Below are 5881 nucleotides of genomic sequence, written 5' to 3'. Positions count from 1 at the left end.
AGAGCGAACCTCAACATCTTCGTTTCCGCCCCCTCCAACTCTGCTTCCTGTTGTCTCTTCAGTGCCACTGTCTCTAATCCGTACATCATGGCTGGTCACACCACTGTTTTATAAATTTTGCCCTTCACCCTAGCAAGGACTCTTCTGTCCCATAACACACCTGACACCTTCCTCCACCCGTTCCAACCTGCTTGGACCCATTTCTACACTTCCTGACCACACTCACCATTGCTCTGGATGGTTGACCCCAAGTATTTAAAGTCCTCCATCCTTGCTATCTCTTCTCCCTGTAGCCTCATTCTTCCCCCACCACCCCTCTCATTCATGCACATATATTCTGTTTTACTTTGGCTAATCTTCATTCCTCTTCTTTCCAGTGCATGTCTCCATCTTTCTAACTGTTCCTCCAGCTGCTCCCTGATTTCACTGCAGATCACAATGTCATCTGCAAACATCATGGTCCACGGGGATTCCAGTCTAACCTCATCTGTCAGCCTATCCATCACCACTGCAAAAAGGAAGGGGCTCAGGGCTGATCCCTGATGCAGTCCCACGTCCACCTTAAATTTGTCCACCTTCCCATCTCTATCCCTCTGTCTGGCCCGCCTGTATAGATCCTTTTCTCCTTCTTTAGTGTCCAACCTGCCATACATGTCATCATATGCCTCTTGTTTGGCCTTTGCCACCTCTACCTTTGCCCTGTGTCGCATCTCAATGTATTCCTTTCACCCTTCCTCGGTCCTCTCAGTGTCCCACTTCTTCTTAGCTAACCTTTTTCCTTGTAGGATTTCCTGTACTGTGAGGTTCCACCACCAAATCTCCTTTTCTCCTTTCCTGTCAGAAGATACACCAACTACTCTCCTGCCTTCCTCTCTGATCACCTTGGCTGCAGTGGTCCAGTCTTCTGTAAGCTCCTCCCATCCACCGAGGGCCTATCTCACCTCTTCCCGAAAAGCTGCACAACACTCGTCCTGTCTCAGCTTCCACCACATGGTTCTCTTCTCTGCCTTTGTCTTCCTAATCTTCCTCCCCACCACCAGAGTCATCTTACACACCAACATCCTATGCTGTCTAGCCACACTCTCCCCTACCACTACCTTACAGTCGGTAACCTCCTTCAGATTACATCGTTGCAAAGTCTACCACCATCTGTCCCTCCAAGTTCCTTTCCTGGATGCTGTACTTACCCATCACTTCTTCATCACTCCTATTACCTTCACCAACATGTCCATTACAATCTGCACCAATTACGACTCTCTCTCTGTCTGGGATGCTCAGAACTACTTCGTCTTGCTCCTTCCAGAATTTCTCTTTCACCTCTAGGTCACATCCTACCTGTGGAGCATAGCCACATTATCACATTATACATAACACCCTCAATTTCAAGTTTCAGCCTCATCACTCGATCTGATACTCTTTTCACCTCCAAGACATTCTGAGCCAACTCTTCTTTTAAAATAACCCTGACTCCATTTCTCTTCCCATCTACACCATGGTAAAATAATTTAAACCCTGCCCCTAAACTTCTAGCCTTACTGCCTTTCCACCTGGTCTCCTGGACACACAATATATCAACCTTTCTCCTTATCATCATGTCAACCAACTCCCGAGATTTTCCTGTCATAGTCCCAACATTCAAAGTCCCCACATTCAGTTCTAGGCTCTGTGCTTTCCTCTTCTCTCTCTGTCGAAGAACCCGCTTTCCACCTCTTCTTCTTCTTTGACTTCGACCCACAGTAGCTGAATTTTCAACGGCGCCCTGCAGGTTGACGGCGCCGGTGGCGGACGTTGTTAACCCGGGCCACGACCGATCCGGTATGGAATTCTTTGGATGAAATTTTAAGCCGGATGCCCTTCCTGACGCAACCCTCTGCATTTATCCGGGCTTTGGACCGGCCTACAGTTTGCACTGACTTGTGCCCCCCATAGGCCTGCGTAAAAAAAAAACTTGCGTTGGCCGGGAATTGAACCCAGGTCAACTGCTTGGAAGGCAGCTATGCTCACCACTATATCACCAACGCCTGCGTCTTTACCACCAACACCTGCATCCTATATATGTGGCTGATATAACCACTGACCATTTTAAATCATGGAGTGAGATTTTTTGAAACTGAAACAATGTCCAAGCATAAACCCAATAAAAAGGTATTACAAACAAATGAGCTTCACAAAACATGTGGAAGTATAGTCTCAATATTAGTAGATACAATGTCAAAACAAATTTCAAAACAGACAAATTAAAATCGCAAAAAAATATTCAAGAGCCCAGCCCATCACAAAATACACCCACACAAAAACACACACACACACATAAACAAGCACACAGTGATTAATACCGGTATTGTCGCGATAGGGTCAGGGTAGGAGAAATCATTATTCATCCATCCATCCATCCATTCTCTACCGCTTATCCGGGTCGGGTCGCGGGGGCAGTAGCTTCAGCAGGGACGCCCAGATTACCCTCTCCCCAGCCACTTCATCCAGCTCTTCAGGGGGGATCCCGAGGCGTTCCCAGGCCAGCCGAAGGATGTAGTCTCTCCAGCGCGTCCTGGGTCGTCCCCGGGGTCTCCTCCCGGTGGGACATGCCCGGAACACTTCACCAGGGAGGCGTCCGGGAAGCATCCGAATCAGATGCCCCAGCCACCTCATCTGGCTCCTCTCAATGCGGAGGAGTAGCGGCTCTACTCTGAGATCCTCCCGGATGACCGAGCTTCTCACCCTATCTCTAGATACTTGAATTCCTCCACTTGGGGGCATGCCACCCTTTCCCGACTGAGGACCATGGTCTCAGATTTGGAGGTGCTGATTCTCATCCCAGCCGCTTCACACTCAGCCGCTTCACACTCAGCTGCGAACTGCTCCAATGAGAGTTGGAGGTCACGGCTTGATGAAGCCAACAGAACCACATCATCTGCAAAAAGCAGAGATGCAATACTGAGGCCACCAAACCGGACCCCCTCTACGCCTCGGCTGCGCCTAGAAATTCTGTCCATAAAAGTTCTGAACAGAATCGGCGACAAAGGGCAGCCTTGGCGGAGTCCAACCCTCACCGGGAACGAGTCCGACTTACTGCCGGATATGCGGACCAAACTCTGACTCCGGTCGTACAGGGACCGAACAGCCCGTATCAGGGGGTTCGGTACCCCATACTCCCGAAGCACTCTCCACAGGACTCCCCGAGGGACACGGTCGAACGCCTTCTCCAAGTCCACAAAACACATGTAGACTGGTTGGGCGAACTCCCATGCACCCTCGAGGACCCTGCCGAGGGTGTAGAGCTGGTCCACTGTTCCACGGCCAGGACGAAAACCACACTGCTCCTCCTGAATCTGAGATTCGACTTCCCGACGGACCCTCCTCTCCAGCACCCCTGAATAGACCTTACCAGGGAGGCTGAGCAGTGTGATCCCCCTGTAGTTGGAACACACCCTCCGGTCCCCCTTCTTAAAAAGGGGGACCACCACCCCAGTCTGCCAATCCAGAGGCACTGTCCCCGATGTCCACGCGATGTTGCAGAGGCGTGTCAACCAGGACACCCCCACAACATCCAGAGCCTTTAGGAACTCCGGGCGAATCTCATCCACCCCCGGGGCCCTGCCACCGAGGAGCTTTTTAACTACCTCGGTGACCTCAAACCCAGAGATAGGAGAGCCCGCCTCAGAGAACCCACACTCTGCTTCCCCATGGGAAGGCGTGTCGGTGGAATTGAGGAGGTCTTCGAAGTATTCTCCCCACCGACTCACAACGTCCCGAGTCGAGGTCAGCAGCGCCCCATCCCCACTATACACAGTGTTGGTGGTGCACTGCTTTCCTCTCCTGAGACGTCGGATGGTGGACCAGAATTTCCTCGAAGCCGTCCGGAAGTCTTTCTCCATGGCCTCACCGAACTCCTCCCATGCCCCGGTTTTTGCTTCAGCGACCACCAGAGCTGCATTCCGCTTGGCCAGCCGGTACCCATCAGCTGCCTCAGGAGTCCCACAGGCCAAAAAGGCCCGATAGGACTCCTTCTTCAGCTTGACGGCATCCCTCACCGTTGGTGTCCACCAACGGGTTCGGGGATTGCCGCCACGACAGGCACCGACCACCTTACGGCCACAGCTCCGGTCGGCCGCCTCAGCAATGGAGGCGCGGAACATGGTCCACTCGGACTCGATGTCCCCCGCCTCCCCCGGAACATGAGCAAAGTTCTGTCGGAGGTGGGAGTTGAAACTCCTTCTGACAGGGGATTCTGCCAGACGTTCCCAGCAGACCCTCACAATACGTTTGGGCCTGCCACGTCGGACCGGCATCTTCCCCCACCATCGGAGCCAACTCACCACCAGGTGGTGATCAGTTGACAGCTCCGCCCCTCTCTTCACCCGAGTGTCCAAGACATGCGGCCGCAAGTCCGATGACACGACCACAAAGTTGATCATCGAACTGCGACCTAGGGTGTCCTGGTGCCAAGTGCACGTGTGGACACCCTTATGCTTGAACATGGTGTTCGTTATGGACAATCCGTGACGAGCACAGAAGTCCAATAACAGAACACCGCTTGGGTTCTGATCGGGGGGGCCGTTCCTCCCAATCGCGCCCTTCCAGGTCTCACTGTCATTGCCCACGTGAGCATTGAAGTCCCCCAACAGAACAATGGAGTCCCCAGCGGGAGCGCTCTCCAGCACCCCCTCCAAGGACTCCAAAAAGGGTGGGTACTCTGAACTGCTGTTTGGTGCATAGGCACAAACAACAGTCAGGACCCGTCCCCCCACCCGAAGGCAGAGGGAGGCTACCCTCTCGTCCACCGTGGTGAACCCCAACGTACAGGCGCCGAGCCGGGGGGCAAAAGTATACCCACACCTGCTCGGCGCCTCTCACCATGGGCAACTCCAGAGTGGAAGAGAGTCCAACCCCTCTCGAGAGGACTGGTACCAGAGCCCCAGGTGTGTGTGGAGGCGAGTCCGACTATATCGAGTCGGAACTTCTCGACCTCACACACCAGCTCGGGCTCCTTCCCTGCCAGAGAGGTGACATTCCACGTCCCTAGAGCCAGCTTCTGTAGCCGGGGATCGGATCGCCAAGGTCCCCGCCTTCGGCCACCGCCCAGCTCACACTGCACCCGACCCCTATGGCCCCTCCCACAGGTGGTGAGCCCATGGGAAGGGGGACCCACGTTACCCTTTCGGGCTGTGCCCGGCCGGGCCCCATGGGTGCAGGCCTGGCCACCAGGCGCTCGCCTTCGAGCCCCACCACCAGGCCTGGCTCCAGTGGGGGGCCCCGGTGGCCCGCGTCCGGGCAAGGGAAAACGAAGTCCATTGTTTGTCGTCATCATTAGGGTTCTTTGAGCCGTGCTTTGTCTGGTCCCTCACCTAGGACCTGTTTGTCATGGGTGACCCTGCCAGGGGCATAAAGCCCCAGACAACTTAGCTCCTAGGATCACTGGGACACACAAACCCCTCCACCACGACAAGGTGACGGCTCAAGGAGGGGAGAAATCATTATTATTATTATTATTCAGGGTGCAATGATCCATTTTTAATATCGATGTATCGATTCATATTCCTAGGAATAGATTAGATTAGATTAGATTAGATTAAATCACTGATGGTGTAGTGGTACACTCGCCTGACTTTGGTGCAGACAGTGTGGGTTCAGTTCCCACTCAGTGACGTTGTGAATGTGAGTGCAAATGGTTGTCCGTGTCTATATGTGCCCTGCGACTGACTGGCGACCAGTTCAGGGTGTAGTCCGCCTTTCGCCCGAAGTCAGCTGGGATAGGCTCCAGCGTCCCGCGACCCTAACTAGGAAAAGCGGTGTTGAAAATGGATGGATGGATGGATGGATGGATAGATTAGATTGGATTTTTGTACAGCAGACTTGTGATGGATGAATGTGTATTTTTTAT

The 5881-nt window shown here is 53.3% G+C and overlaps 1 non-coding gene across 1 annotated transcript; it reads right to left on the bottom strand.

The window, feature by feature from the left end:
* Positions 1-1949: 1949 nt before the first annotated feature.
* trnag-ucc (transfer RNA glycine (anticodon UCC)) lies at positions 1950-2021 on the bottom strand. The gene has a single exon. It is a non-coding gene; the product is annotated as a tRNA-Gly (tRNA).
* Positions 2022-5881: the final 3860 nt, after the last annotated feature.

The sequence above is a fragment of the Phyllopteryx taeniolatus genome, unplaced genomic scaffold, assembly GCF_024500385.1.
Source record: "Phyllopteryx taeniolatus isolate TA_2022b unplaced genomic scaffold, UOR_Ptae_1.2 contig_231, whole genome shotgun sequence".
Classification (NCBI taxonomy): Eukaryota; Metazoa; Chordata; class Actinopteri; order Syngnathiformes; family Syngnathidae; genus Phyllopteryx; species Phyllopteryx taeniolatus.
Note: the sequence above shows the minus strand (reverse complement) of the source record. Positions and strands in the feature narration are given on the sequence as shown.